Source organism: Suncus etruscus, chromosome 2 (assembly GCF_024139225.1).
Source record: "Suncus etruscus isolate mSunEtr1 chromosome 2, mSunEtr1.pri.cur, whole genome shotgun sequence".
In the NCBI taxonomy this organism is placed as follows: domain Eukaryota; kingdom Metazoa; phylum Chordata; class Mammalia; order Eulipotyphla; family Soricidae; genus Suncus; species Suncus etruscus.
Window position 1 is genome coordinate 54121256 of NC_064849.1, and position 14977 is coordinate 54136232.

The 14977-nt window shown below is 45.2% G+C and overlaps 2 non-coding genes and 1 pseudogene across 2 annotated transcripts; all 3 read right to left on the bottom strand.

Annotated features, from left to right (window-relative positions):
- Positions 1–3176: 3176 nt before the first annotated feature.
- LOC126002904 (U2 spliceosomal RNA) lies at positions 3177–3367 on the bottom strand. Its single transcript, XR_007493502.1, has one exon. It is a non-coding gene; the product is annotated as a U2 spliceosomal RNA (small nuclear RNA).
- Positions 3368–5557: 2190 nt separating this feature from the next.
- On the bottom strand, positions 5558–6268 carry LOC125998862 (ATP synthase F(0) complex subunit C1, mitochondrial-like; annotated as a pseudogene).
- Positions 6269–14353: 8085 nt separating this feature from the next.
- LOC126002160 (U1 spliceosomal RNA) lies at positions 14354–14517 on the bottom strand. Its single transcript, XR_007492933.1, has one exon. It is a non-coding gene; the product is annotated as a U1 spliceosomal RNA (small nuclear RNA).
- Between the last annotated feature and the right edge of the window lie 460 nt (positions 14518–14977).

The following is a 14977-nucleotide window of genomic DNA, read 5'->3' on the forward strand; positions in this document are numbered from 1 at the left end:
CAGCTATGTGCTAAGGGTCACTCCTAGGAGCATATGCTCAGGGGACCAGATGTAATTCTAGAGATGATGGACACTGGGATGGCCATCTGCAAAATGAGTGCCTTAATCCCTGTGTTATCTGTCTGGCTCCTCTCTCTCTCTCTCTCTCTCTCTCTCTCTCTCTCTCTCTCTCTCTCTCTCTTATTTTTGGGCCACACCCAGTAAAGCTCAGGGGTTACTTCTGGCTATGTGCTCAGAAATCGCTCCTGGCTTGGGGGACCATATGGGATGCTGAGGGATGGAACCGCAGTCGGTCTTAGGCTAGCCCGCGCAAGGCAGCCACTGCTCCAGCCCCTCTTCTCTCTTTAAATCACCGCTTCTCTCCTGCTTGTATTTTGCTTTATCAGAAGAAATCCTCTCGAAATTCAGGGATTGTAGTTTGCTGATAGAGTGTCTCACTTGTAGCTGAAGGACTGAGGCTTGCAAGGTAAGTTAGGAGAGCTGAGACAGTAAGAGTTAACTCTCTCCAGCAAAGACAGGTGTGGGATTTCCTGGCCAACACGTTCTTAAACTGAAGTAGATATATCCTTGGGAATAAAAAAGCCAAAGTTTCTTTTAGTCTTATTCCCCTGGTCTTCAAATCAAATGGAGTCATCTCCATTCCCTGAGATAACAATAGTGTGGAAGAGAGCATGTGCCTGAGAGGGGAGTGCAGTGGGAGCCTTCAGTGATTGTAACAGTCCAAAAATGCCATTCTGGAATTCTAGGTAAATGAGAAAAATTAGCCTAAGTTACTTAGCTACTTATTTAGTTATGAGCAACTCTTCCACTAAATAAAGTGGGCACTAGTTTTCTATTCAGATACAGCATCTTTGGATCAAACAGAAGGCATTCTTTTTTCTTTTTTTTTTTTTTGGTTTTTGGGTCACACCCTGTGACGCTCAGGGGTTATTCCTGGCTATGCGCTCCGAAGTTGCTCCTGGCTTCTTGGGGGACCATATGGGACGCCGGGGGATCGAACCGCGGTCCGTCCTAGGCTAGCGCAGGCAAGGCAGGCACCTTACCTCCAGCGCCACCGCCCGGCCCCTTCTTTTTTCTTTATTTTTTCTTTCTTTCTCCTTCCTTCCTTCCTTCCTTCCTTCCTTCCTTCCTTCCTTCCTTCCTTCCTTCCTTCCTTCCTTCCTTCCTTCCTTCCTTCCTTCCTTCCTTCCTTCCTTCCTCCCTCCCTCCCACCCTCCCTCCCTCCCTCCCTTAATTTTGGTCACATCTGGCTGTGCTCAGGGGTTACTCCTGGCTCTACTCTCAGAAATCGCTCCTGGCAGGCACGGGGGACCATTTGGTATACCAGGATTTGAAACACTGTCCTTCAGCATACAAGGCAAATGCCCTACCTTCATACTATCTCTCTGGCTCCCCTTTTCTTTATTTTTTAATTAACAATTATTTTGGTTATGCTTTGTTTTGGGGCCATACCTGGTGGTGCTCAGATGCTACTCTTGGCTCTACACACAGGGATCCCTCCTTTTTTGGGTCACACTCAGCAGCGCTCAGGGGTACTCCTGGCTCTAAGCTCAGAAATCGCGCCTGGCAGGCTCAGGGGACCATATGGGATGCTGGGATTCAAACCACTGTCCTTCTGCATGCAAGTTCCCTAGTGCTTGGGGAACTATAAGAGGTGCCAGGAATAAAACCAAGGTCAACAGCATGCAAGGAAAGCGTCTTACCCTCTGTACTATCTCACTGTCCCCATAATTACTAATATGTTTTGGGGAGCCATACCCGGCGGCACTCAGGGCCTGCTCCTCCGAGGCCTTCGAGGACCATATGAATGCCAGGGATTGAACCCAGGGATTGAGCCACGTGGAAGGGCTAATGCCTTATCCACTGTGCTATATAGCTTGGGTCCCAATTAATATATATATATATATATATATTTTTTTTTTATTTTTTTTTTTATTTCGGGGCCACATCCAGCAATGCTCAGGGGTTACTCCCAGCTATATGTTCAGAAATCACTTCTGGCTTGGGGACCATATGGGATGCCAGAGATTGAACCAAGGTTCGTCCTGGATCAGCCGCATGAAAGGAAAATACCCTACCACTGTGTTATCACTTCTGCCCTAGTCCCATTTATCTTTGCTTCCACTTACTTGGTCAGTGGTGTTTCCTCCTTGAAGATTCCTTTAGCTTCAAGGCTATGGAGAGTTCTAGCCTATGCTTTCCCCTATGTACCTTATGGTTTCAGGTCTTATACCAAGGTCTATTTTGATTTGATCTTTATGCTTAGTGATAGAAAGTTTATCTTCTTCACAAAGCTGACCAGGTTTCCAGCACCACTTGTTGAAGAGATTTTCCTTGCTCCACTTCACATTCTTTGCTTCTTGTTTTGTTTTCTGTTTTTTTGTTTTGTTTTGTTTTGTTTTTGGTCACACCAGGCAGTGCTCAGGGGTTACTCCTGGCTCTATGTTCAGAAATCGCTCCTGGCAGGCTTGGGGGACCATATGGGATGTCAGGATTTGAACCACAGACCTTCTGCACGAAAGGCAAACGCCCTGGCTCCATGCTATCTATCCGGCCCCTCTAAGAAGATTTTTGGAGTATTTATGATTTTCTAAATATAGTATCATAGTCTGCAAATAAAGTATGACTTCTTCCCTGCCTACCTAGATGTTCAATATCTTTTTCTTGTATAATTGATATGGCAAGTACTTTAAATACCATATTTTGAAGCAAAGTAGTGAGAATGAGCAAATCTGTCTTGTGCCTGATCTTGGAGGGAAGGCTTTTAAATTTTCTCCAGTGAGTATACTATTTGCCATGGACTTGTGGTAAATGGACTGGACTATATTGAAGAAAATTCCTTTGATTCCTATTTTGTTGCCTTTTTTTGTTTTTTGGGTCACACTCAGCAGCGCTCAGGGGTACTCCTGGCTCTAAGCTCAGAAATTGCAGGCTCAGGGGACCATATGGGATGCTGGTATTCGAACCACTGTCCTTCTGCATGCAAGACAAATGCCTTACCTCCATGCTATCTCTCTGGCCCCTTTTGTTGCATTTTTTTAATGACCTACCGCCCGGTTTGAACGAATAAGTAAGTATAGAGAGAATAAGATACTTGTCTTCTAAGCATTACTGGAGCCCAAAGAGCTAGGAAACTACTAAGTTCTTTCTTTGTTACCTCCAATTTAACCCCCAAGAAGGGGTGCACCATTCCTGGAGGTACTGCAATACCTGGTCGATGCAAGGAGTGGACAGAGCAAGTTCCTCTTCCGACTCCCAGCTGCAAAAACCCATTTAATATATTGTCCTCGGATAGAGGACGTATCAGATATTAAACTGATAAGAACAGATACTACACTTGATCTTAGCCAAAAGGCTGAGAAGTGATTTTTGTTGCATTTTTTTATCATGAGTGAATGCTGGATCTTATCAAATGCTTTTTGTACCCATTGATACAATCAATAATAATAATTATTATTTTTTCTTCTGTTGATATGGTATATTATTGGAAGCCCTCTTGGTGCTGTTCCCTAACTGCATGGCAGACAGAATTTCTGTAGAGCTATTTGTTCCAAGGGATCCAGTAGAGCAATTGTTCCAGGGATTGTCCTTGAGTCTGAAAGCTTCAGAGACACCAGAGAACTAGAAATAGGGAAGGACAGGGGCCGGAGAGATAGCATGGAGGTAAGGCGTTTGCCTCTCATGCAAAAGGTCATCGGTTCGAATCCCGGCGTCCCATATGGTCCCCCGTGCTCGCCAGGAGCGACTTCTGAGCATGGAGCCAGGAGTAACTCCTGAGCACTGCCGGGTGAGACCCAAAAACCAAAAAAAAAAAAAAAAAAGAAATAGGGAAGGACAGTTCAGTGAGAGGCACCATTCTAAGAGTAGTGACTCCTAATTGGGTTTGACCCCTGGCCATTACTCCTCCCTCATAAAGAGCTCTGGATACCTATCAACATTGTGTTGCTTCAGAGGCATTAATAAACCCATTGTTCACGGTTATTTTCTCCCTGGTGCCTCTGCTTTACTCAGCATGTATCCCAGTTTCCTCTGTCCTATATAAGCACTGTTAAAATGAAATAGTGTCGGGCCCGGAGAGATAACACAGCGGCGTTTGCCATGCAAGCAGCCGATCCAGGACCAAAGGTGGTTGGTTCGAATCCCGGTGTCCCATATGGTCCCCTGTGCCTGCCAGGAGCTGTTTCTGAGCAGACAGCCAGGAGTAACCCCTGAGCACCGCCGGGTGTGACCCAAAAACCAATAAAATAAAATAAAATAAAATAAAATAAAATAAAATAAAATAAAATAAAATAAAATAAAATAAAATAATGTCTGAGGGTCGTCAGCCTGGGTCCCATTCTTTTCCCTTTCCCAGTTATCAGCTGGGGGAACAGAAGATGACCCTTGCTGGCTTTAGCACAGTGTGTATTATGTTCACTGATTTGCATGCTAAACTATCTTTGCATCCCTGGAATGAATCCTACTTGATCATAGTATATGATTTTTTTGTGATGCATTGTTGATTCTATTTGCCAAGCCATCAAGGATATGGATGGCCAATGTTTTAATGAATGCCACAATTCCACAGGAGTGTGTCCAGAGCTGGCATTTTTACCAGTCACTTATAGTGAGTTTTGGAATTAATGTTGGTACTGATACCTTTGGGAATAACTGGACGAACATATGCTACTTACCATTTGAACTATCGCCCTAGCCTATAGCATACTTTTTACATTTTTTTTTTGTGCCACACTTGGCAGGTATACTCCTGGGTTTTGTGCTCAGGGGTCACTGTTGGTGATACTCGGAGAACCATATGGGGTTCTGCGGGTTAGAGGTCAATTAAGTGTCTTAACCCCTATACCTATCTCTCCAACCTACTCATTTGTGTGTTCTGCTAGTGAGAAAGCCCTTGGATGATTTTCAACATTAGTGAGGGTTAACTATCTCTCATCAAACACACTCATAGTATCCAGCAGATTCCACCTCTACAAATGTCATTTAGGAGCCAAAGGCTATACTTTCCAATCCACACAGAGGTCAAAGGGGTGAACCTGAACCTTGACACCAGGGCCTTTTCTTCCTGTTCACTCACCAAAGGTCTCTGTATAAACAGTAATTTTACATGACACAGAAACACAGAGATAACAGACAGCTTATCAGTACTGGAAAGGAGAGAGGAAAGAAAAGCAATACATCCAGGCAGCAGCAAACATGTTGTAAAGGCAGGCAAGACTGCTCATGACTGGTATGAGACCTTGACCACGCATCTTTTTGGGGTTGTGCCATACCCTGCTATACTTAGGGTTTACTCCTGATGCTGTGATCATTCGAGCAGTGCTCAGGTAACTGTATGTCATGCTGGTGATCAAATACCAGGATGGCTATTGCAGCTAATTGTCTCACCCTCTGAGCTGATCCCTCCAGGTCCACACCAAGCATTCTCTACAAGAGTTTGGGAAGTCAAACTAGGAACACACACAAGGATGTGATCTATACAAATCCCTAAAGTTTCCAAGTGAGAGGAAAGATAGAGGACACTGGAGAAATATAGCTTAATCCAGTTAAAGTAGAAAAATTCTTTAATTTTTTTTGTAATTTTTTGGGTTTAGAGAAACATTATGTTTAATGGTAAAGCTCAGCACACTCCAGCACTAGGTGTGGCCTGGAGTCGAAGCAGCAGGGATGGGTAGGTGACCCCCACCATCAAACAGAAGAGCCCCATGGCCTCAGACAGGGCAAAGCCCAGGATGGCATAGGAGAAGAGCTGCTGCTGAGAGATGGGTTCCTGGCATAACCAATGATTAAGCTGCCAAACACAGTTCCAATGCCAGAACCTGAGCCAGCCAGACCTACAGTGGCGGCTCCAGCACCAATAAATTTGGCGGCTGTGTCAGTGTCCCGGGAGACCACGCTGGCCTGGAACTCCTGTATGGCCAGCTGGAGTGGGGAGCTGTTGTAAGAAGGCTGAGGCTGATTAGATGGGATCTCGGGCCTGTTCAGGAAGGAGGCAGACACGGGCCCTAATAAGACCCCTGGTACAACAGCGGATCAGAGACGGAGTAACGAGCAGTGTCCCCGTGGTCTGCATTTTTTCAGTCTGCGCTCCGACTGCCCAGCTCTCCCTGCTCCGACCACAGCGCTGCCCAGCTCAAAGTGACTGTAAAGTAGAAAAATTCAATCTTAGCTAGAAAGATCAAGGAGCTATGCATAAGTTTGCATGGAGGAGGCCTGGGTTACCTATCCTCCAGAGCTTAGTCCCCTTTCCCCTAGCTCCAGCACCACTGGGATAAACCCTAGGCACCAAGCTGGGAAATCTTGGAAACACTGCTGGGTGATGTCCCCAAATAACAAATTCCAGTCTGTTTTGATTTTGCTTGAGGCCACACCCAGTGTCGTAGCATGAAGCATGCATGTCTCCATTTATTAGGGAAGCACACACCAGAAGTGGCTTTTGGCTTTCCTGGTGCAGTGCCTAATTTTCCTCCCAAGAAATATCTCTGCCACAAGGCCCGTTGGAGAACCCCTTCGTGGATCATTGGCGATATTTCTGTCATATTTCTGACATGGCTGTGACATATTTCTTTTTTCTTTTTGATTTTTGTCTCCTTTTATACTACAGAAATTTGGCCTTAGCTATCCTGCAGTCATAAAGAAATTTCAGTACCAAAGAAAACTGCTTCTCTCCCTGCCTTTAAACACCACAGCAGAATGACTGTCTCGGGGACTTTCCCTGTCACTTTGAATACCTGCTTACAAACAGGTTTGGTCAGTGTAGAATTAGGCTACTTTACTAGGTATAATTCTGTACCCCTTTCGTTAGTGTTATCTCTTTCTATTACCAGATCATAGGAAGTGGGTCTTAGTCCCTAGCTAGAATACTATTTCCCTCAGGTTAAGAATATTTGTCATCAGGAGTAAACCAGGATTCCGCTATCCCTTAATTTACATCAGTAATGACACCTAGGGCCAGGAACTTCTTAGATATATAAGAAATTAGCCTTGGGCCAGGAGAGATAGCACAGCTGCGTTTGCCTTGCAAGCAGCTGATCCAGGACCAAAGGTGGTTGGTTCGAATCCTGGTGTCCCATATGGTCCCCCGTGCCTGCCAGGAGCTATTTCTGAGCAGACAGCCAGGAGTAACCCCTGAGCATCGCCGGGTATGACCCAAAAACAAAAAACAAAAAACAAAAAACAAAAAAAATTAGCCTTCCTTTTATCCTCTAACTCCTAACAGAAACCTATTCTATTCTAAGGTTACAAATCACCTAAAGCTATGTGTATTTGTTCTAAAATCAAACAATGTACATTGCATTCCTTTCATGTTATGACTGCCTCTTTTTCCCTTTATATACTATACTCCCTTGCCTGAAGATTAAATTTGTCATGCTCCTGCCAGAAATGTGTTGACCCCACACATAGTGTGTGGGGTGTAGTGTTAAATAATTAACGATGGGGCTGGATGGCGATGGATGGAGGCCTTTGTGCTTAGGCCCCAGCCACGTGGCTTCATTCCCCATGCAGCCGGCGAGTTCCAGGCCCAGGTGAAACGCGAAATCACTCACTCACAGGCAGGCTTCAGGAAGAATCATCTTTATTTAGGCCCTAGCCACCACATGTGTGTGGCCTACTCATAACCTTTCAAGCATACAGCCATTTTAGGCTTGCCCTGCGTCTTATCCTCTTTCAGCCATCTCCCCCAGAGAGCCCAGCAGGGCCAAAAGGCAAAAAGCCCCTAATCCCCTGGCTTCCAGGTTTATCTACCTAGTTCAAGACCCCTCCCAGGAATGGGCCGGGCTTAGCAGGTAAGGTCACACCTATTATCCGGTTCCCAAGACCCCTCCCAGAAATGGGTGGGTCTCAGATAAGTACCCTACATTTCCTCCTTTTTTGAAATATAAAAAGAGCCTTTTGTAATTTTGACTCCACCTTTAGCCAAAGGTGGGTTAATATTTTCATGCAGCAACGTAATAAAGTGAAAATTAATATACCAGCCCTTTTCAAAAACATATTATTTTTGCAAAATATACTCTATACCTGTAACCTAAAATTCTATTAATGCTTTTTTACCAAGCACTATTTTGGAACTTTTATGTTTCTATACTTTTAAACTATATTGGGGGAACCTTTTGTTCCTATACCTTTCCTATACACAAGTACAGCATAAATGCATACCATACATTTTAAAAACAGGCTAAGTACATTAAAATACACAGTAAAACATTTTGCAATTGAAAATATTAACCATGAAAGACAACAAAACACATTTAAATTATAAAGAAAATGACTAAGACAAAGATGCAGGTGGTTAGAAATTAGATGTTAAACTGTATTACCTCCCTTTTATTTTTATTTTTTAACCACTAACTAACTAAAAGTTATTCCATCACCAACTATGAGTAAACTATAAAATTACCTGCTAAGTTCCTACACCTAAAATTATAGTTTAAATGATTAATTTGTTTCACGCTGATCTCACCACGTTGATTTCACCATGTGGCTTTTGTAAATTTTTAGAGTTTAGATGCTGGTTTGTCCCACGCTGATCTCACCACGTGGCTTCTGTAAACTTTTAAAGTTCAGATGTTGGTTTGTTCCACGCTGATCTCACCACGTGGCTTCCTTTCATAGTTTCAGGCCCCGTAGACGGTTCTGTAGACCATGAGGTTGCAGGTTTTCAGGCTTGCCGCGGAGCAAAGCTGAGCTGAGGCGTTTTTGCTTCTGGGCTGATAACCTTTCGCCGCTTTTCCCCTCAGGGCAGCACTTAGCAAGCCAGTTTTCCGCCACAGCTTTTTTGCAGAGGGCTTTTGGATGTTCAAAGTTCAAAGTTATTTAAACTAAAAGTTCAGTTCGAAATTTCCAAAGCCGAAATCCAAATTCAAGCTGAAGGTTGTTATCAGAAAATCAGTCCACTTTAAATACAGTCTTTTTTCTCCTCCGTTTCCAATTTAAGCTTTTAATTAGTTTTTCTACAGGCCGAGGTTTTTGTTTCTTGTAACAAAGTTTCAGTTCTGGGCCTGGGCCTGGGCTGGAGGTGATGCAAGCTTCCACCTCTCTTGTTTTATTTGCCCTTCTTTTCCTAGAAGGGGTTACGGCCATATTTGAACATTGTTGCACGTGGCCCAGGGTTTTGGGCTCAGTGCACCCGAAAAGAGCCAAAATGAAACTGAAAAGCAGAAATCTAACCATGATCACTGTTTTCTTGGGTCCAGGATTCAGGTTAAAGTTCGGAGCGCCATTTGTTGAATTAATTAATTAACGATGGGGCTGGATGGCGGTGGATTTCTCTCCATGCCATTTCAGTCCACGTGGCTCTGCAACCTTTATGCAGTCGGCGAGTCCCAGGCCCAGGTGAAATTACTCACTCACAGTCAGGCGTTAGGAAGAATCATTTTTATTCAAGCCCTAGCCACCACGTGTGTGTGGCCTATTCATAACCTTTCAAGCACCGCAATATTTTGCTAGCCCTGCATCTTATTTCCTGTTAGCCATCTTCCCTTTGGGCTCCATGCTGGTCAAAGACCAGAACACAGAAACCCAGAAGCCAAAGCGCACAGCAGCGCAGAAAGGGCAAAGAGCCAAAAGGGCAAAAAGCCAAAAGGCAAAAAGCCAAAAGGCCCGAATTCCCTTGGTCCAAGCCTTATATAACATTTCCCAGACCCCTCCCAAGAATGGGAGGGTCTAGCAGGTAAGGTTACACCTACTATCCGGTTCCCAAGACCCCTCCCAGAAATGGGTGGGTCTAGGGTCTTAAATAGGTACACCCACATTTCCTCCTTTTCTTAATATTTTTATGCACCAACGTAATAGAGTAAAAATTAATATACCAGCCCTTTTCAAAAACATATTTTTGCAAAATATACTTTACACCTGTAACCTAAAACTCTATTAATGTTTTTTTACCAAGCACTATTTTGGAACTTTCATGTTTCTATACTTTTAAACTATATTGGGGGATTCGTCCGCTTTGTGTACCTGCTCTCTTCCAGTGTACCCGCTCTCTTCCAGTGAGGATTTTCTGACCCCACTAAGGTTTTGCTTAGGAACGCAAGCGGTCTGCAGCAACCCAGTAGTGCTCAAGGGCTATTCCTGGCTCTAGTCAGGAGTGACCTCAGGCAGTGCTTAGGGAACCATAGTCTGTGGTGCTGGATGAAAGGTCTTTACCCCTGTACCATTTCTCCAGTATAATTTGAAACTAGGAATGAAGTATTGTTCATGCACATCAAAAAGCCAGTAATTTATGCAACTAGAGCTGACAGTATCTCTTATTCCAAATAACTTGACCTTGCCCAGCTCCAGTCCTGCTTGTGTCCTGTAGAAGCACACTTTCCCACTACTTACCTGCACACTGCCAGGTCTGCTACCAAGAGCTCAAATGGCATGTTACCTGTTGACTGCCCAAGTTAGGAATGGATTCCAAGAAACCAGTATTTGAGAAACAGTCGTCCCTTAACAACTCTTTAAATAGTTGTCTCTGCTCAATTCTATCTTCTGTGAAATGCTGAAAGCACACAGAGAACCTGTTCCTTCTTTAGTAAATGCCACTTAGAAAGAAAACAATTAAGACCTGCATTCCAAGATATACATCAGAGCCATTTATTATAGCTACTCCAAATTTTAAAGTGATACAATGAGCCACAATTTTAAAAGTATCATTGTTATCACTGTTTATTTGACAATAATTGGTTTAGTCTACAAGGTAGACTACGAGGTAGATCAGGGTTGCAAAGAGTCCATCGGGTAAGGCGCTTGCCTAGCCTTGCATGCAGACCACCGAGGTTCTATCCCTAGCATTTCAGAGGTACACTGAGCATTCTCCTGTCTCTCTGTCTCTTTCTGTCTCTGTCTCTTTGTTTCTGTCTCTCTGTCTCTCTCTCTGTCTCTCTGTCTCTCTCTGTTTCTGTCTCTCTGTCTCTGTCTCTCTGTCTCTGTCTCTGTCTCTCTCTCTGTCTCTGTCTCTGCCTTTCTTTTCTTTTTTTTTTTTTTTTGGTTTTTGGGCCACACCCGTCGTTGCTCAGGGGTTACTCCTGGCTGTCTGCTCAGAAATAGCTCCTGGCAGGCACGGGGGACCATATGGGACACCGGGATTCGAACCAACCACCTTTGGTCCTGGATCGGCTGCTTGCAAGGCAAACGCCGCTGTGCTATCTCTCCGGGCCCAGGCGTTTGCCTTTCATGAAGAAGGTCATCGGTTCGAATCCCGACGTCCCATATGGTCCCCTGTGCCTGCCAGGAGCAATTTCTGAGCCTGGAGCCTGGAGTAGTAAACCCCTGAGCGCTGCTGGGTGTGACCCAAAAACCACACACACACAAAAACCTTAAACCAGAAGGGAATATGAAGGGTCAGGAATGTTGAAAAGTAAGGTGCGGGGCCGGAGAGATAGCATGGAGGTAAGGCGTTTGCCTTTCATGCAGGAGGTCATCGGTTCGAATCCCGGCGCCCCATATGGTCCCCTGTGCCTGCCAGGAGCAATTTCTGAGCCTGGAGCCAGGAATAACCCCTGAGCACTGCCAGGTGTGACCCAAAAACCAAAAAAAAAAAAAAAAAAAAGAAAAGTAAGGTGCTTCCTTCTTGTCATTTTCTGGTTTTGCTAACGTGAGAATTGCTAAAATGAGAAGGAATAAAAGGATTCTAGGCCGAAGACTGGTGGTATAAACTGGACAGGTGTCTCTGGGCATTGTGGTTCTTCTCAACGAAGGGCAGAGGAGCTTAGAAGAGTAAGGTTGCGGGCCCGGGGAGATAGCACAGCGGCGTGTGCCTTGCAAGCAGCTGACCCAGGACCTAAGGTGGTTGGTTCGAATCCCGGTGTCCCATATGGTCCCCCGTGCCTGCGTGCCTGCCAGGAGCTATTTCTGAGCAGACAGCCAGGAGTAACCCCTGAGCACTGCTGGGTGTGGCCCAAAAACAAAAACAAAAAACAAAAAAAAAAGAAGAGTAAGGTTGCAAGTCAGAACCCGGTTCGGGGTGGGATGGGTGCTGGATCAATAATAGCACAAGTAGTGCCTTGCAAATGGGACCAACCCTTATTCTGACATCCTATGGTATCTTCCAGGAGTAATTTTTTTTTTTTGTTTTTGGGCCACACCCGTTTGACGCTCAGGGGTTACTCCTGGCTACGCACTCAGAAATCGCCCCTGGCTTGGGGGGACCATATGGGACGCCGGGGGGATCGAACCGCGGTCCTTCCTTGGCTAGCGCTTGCAAGGCAGACATCTTACCTCTAGCGCCACCTTCCCGGCCCCCAGGAGTAATTTTTGAACATATCTGTGGAGTAAACCTTGGCATTACGGTACCATCCCACCTCCCCAAAGATAGTAGATATACAAATCATGCAGTGGGTCCGAATTGTTACTGATTTCTTTTTTTTTTTTTATCTTTATTTAAACACCGTGATTACAAACATGATTATAGTTGTATGATTACAGTCATGTAAAGAGCACCCCCCTTCACCGGTGCAACATTCCCACCACCAATTTCCCAGATCTCCCTCCTCCCCACCCCCCTACACCTGTACTCGAGACAGGCTTTCCACTTCCCTCATTCATTCACATTGTTATGATAGTTTTCAGTGTAGTCATCTCTGCAACTGCACTCATCACTCTATGTGATGAGCTGCATGTCCTGAGCTGCACCTACCAGCCCTCATCTCTCTCGTCTCTGAGATACTGTTAAAAATGTCCTTCATTTTTCTTAAAGCCCATAGATGAGTGAAACCATTCTGCGTCTTTCTCTCTCCCTCTGACTTACTTCACTCAGCATAATAGATTCCATGTACATCCATGTATAGGAAAATTTCATGACTTCATCTCTCCTGATGGCTGCATAGTATTCCATTGTGTATATGTACCACAGTTTCTTCAGCCACTCATCTGTTGAAGGGCATCTTGGTTGTTTCCAGAGTCTGGCTATTGTAAATAGCGCTGCAATGAATATAGGAGTAAGGAATGGATTTTTGTATTGTATTTTTGTGTTTATTGGGTATATTCCTAGGAGTGGTATAGCTGGATCATATGGAAGCTCAATTTCCAGTTTGTGAAGGAATCTATCTCCATATCGCTTTCCATAAAGGTTGTACTAGACGGCATTCCCACCAGCAGTGAAAAAGAGTTCCTTTCTCTCCACATCCCCGCCAGCACTGCTTGTTTTCCTTTTTTGTGATGTGTGCCAATCTCAATGGCGTGAGGTGGTACCTCATAGTAGTTTTGATTTGCATCTCCCTGACGATTAGTGATGTTGAACATCTTTTCATGTGCCTTTTGGCCATTTGCCTTTCTTCTTTTTCAAAGTGTCTGTTCATTTCTTCTCCCCATTTTTTGATGGGGTTCGTTGTTTTTTTCTTGTATAGTTCTGTCAGTACCTTGTAAATTTTGGATATTAGCCCTTTATCTGATGAGTATTAGTTCCACACAAACTCAAATATCTTGGAGTCAACCTGACTAAAGATGTGAAGGATCTATACAAAGAAAACTACAAAACACTGCTCCAAGAAATAAGAGAGGACACGCGGAAATGGAAACACATACCATGCTCATGGATTGGCAGGATCAACATCATTAAAATGGCAATACTTCCAAAAGCATTGTACAGATTTAACGCGATTCCTCTGAAGATACCCATGACATTCTTCAAAGAAGTGGATCAAATACTTCTGAAATTCATCTGGAACAACAAACAACCTCGAATAGCTAAAGCACTCCTTGGGAAAAGGAATATGGGAGGCATTACTTTCCCCAATTTTAAGTTGTATTACAAAGCAACAGTTATAAAAACAGCATGGTATTGGAATAAAGACAGACCCTCAGATCAGTGGAATAGGCTTGAGTACTCAGAGAAGGTTCCTCAGACATATAACCACCTTGTTTTTGATAAAGGAGCAAGAAATCCTAAATGGAGCAGGGAAAGCCTATTCAGCAAGTGGTGTTGGCACAACTGGTTAGCCACTTGCAAAAAAGCGAACTCAGACCCACAGCTAACACCAATGTACAAAGGTAAAATCCAAATGGATTAAAGACCTTGATATCAGAACTGAAACTATAAGGTATATAGAACAACATGTAGGTGAAACACTCCAGGACATTGAGACTAAAGGCATCTTTAAGGAGGAAACAGCACTCTCCAAGCAAGTGGAAGCAGAGATAAACAGACGGGACTCTATTAATCTGAGGAGCTTCTGCAACTCAAAGGAAATAGTTGCCAGAATACAAAGGCCACCCACTGAGTGGGAAAAATTATTCGCCCAATACTCATCAGATAAAGGGCGAATTGTTACTGATTTCTTACTCTGCTTACTAAACTGCAGCGAGGGTTCAATATATGCAACTCCCTTCCTGCAAAATGTTGAGTAAAATAAGCCTGTCGTTGATACAAGAAAATCAGGGGAGAGCGCGAACGCAGTCCCCCACTACCACAAATTATGCAGTCGAGTTTCCCACATTTGGGGAAATCGCAGGGGTCAGCACACCCGGAGTGCAATGGGTGAGCCTCGCCCTGGGGAAACCACCTTCGTGATCATGGTATCTCCCCTGCCAGGTAAGTATGAGTTGGGAGGCCCGCCACGGCCCCCGGCCCTGCTGGCGCCCCGCTTCTCGCACACGCCCACTTTGCCGCGCGCCCCCCGCGCCCGCGACACCGAAAGCCCCTCGCCGCCGGCCCCCGCCTCGGGCAATGCACTCGAATGTCCAGGCGCAGCCCACGGAGGCTCCCACGGGGCAGGACCGGCAGCCTCTGCGCGCCGCCTCATCTGCATACACCACGCCCCGAGCCCCTCGCATCTGCATAGTCACGCCCCGGCGCCCTCCTCGGCTTCCGGCTTCCGGCTTCCGGCTTCCGCTGAGGTTGAAACCGCGGCACTGCTGCCTAGGCCCGCTCGGCTGCGGGCGGACGGAGCTGCCCAACTATAGTGGCGGCCCAACTATTGGTTTTTATTCTGTTTTTTCGAAACGAGTGAGACGTGGGGCCTCCACCGGGTCCCCACCTGCCGCGACCCTTGTGGTCCCC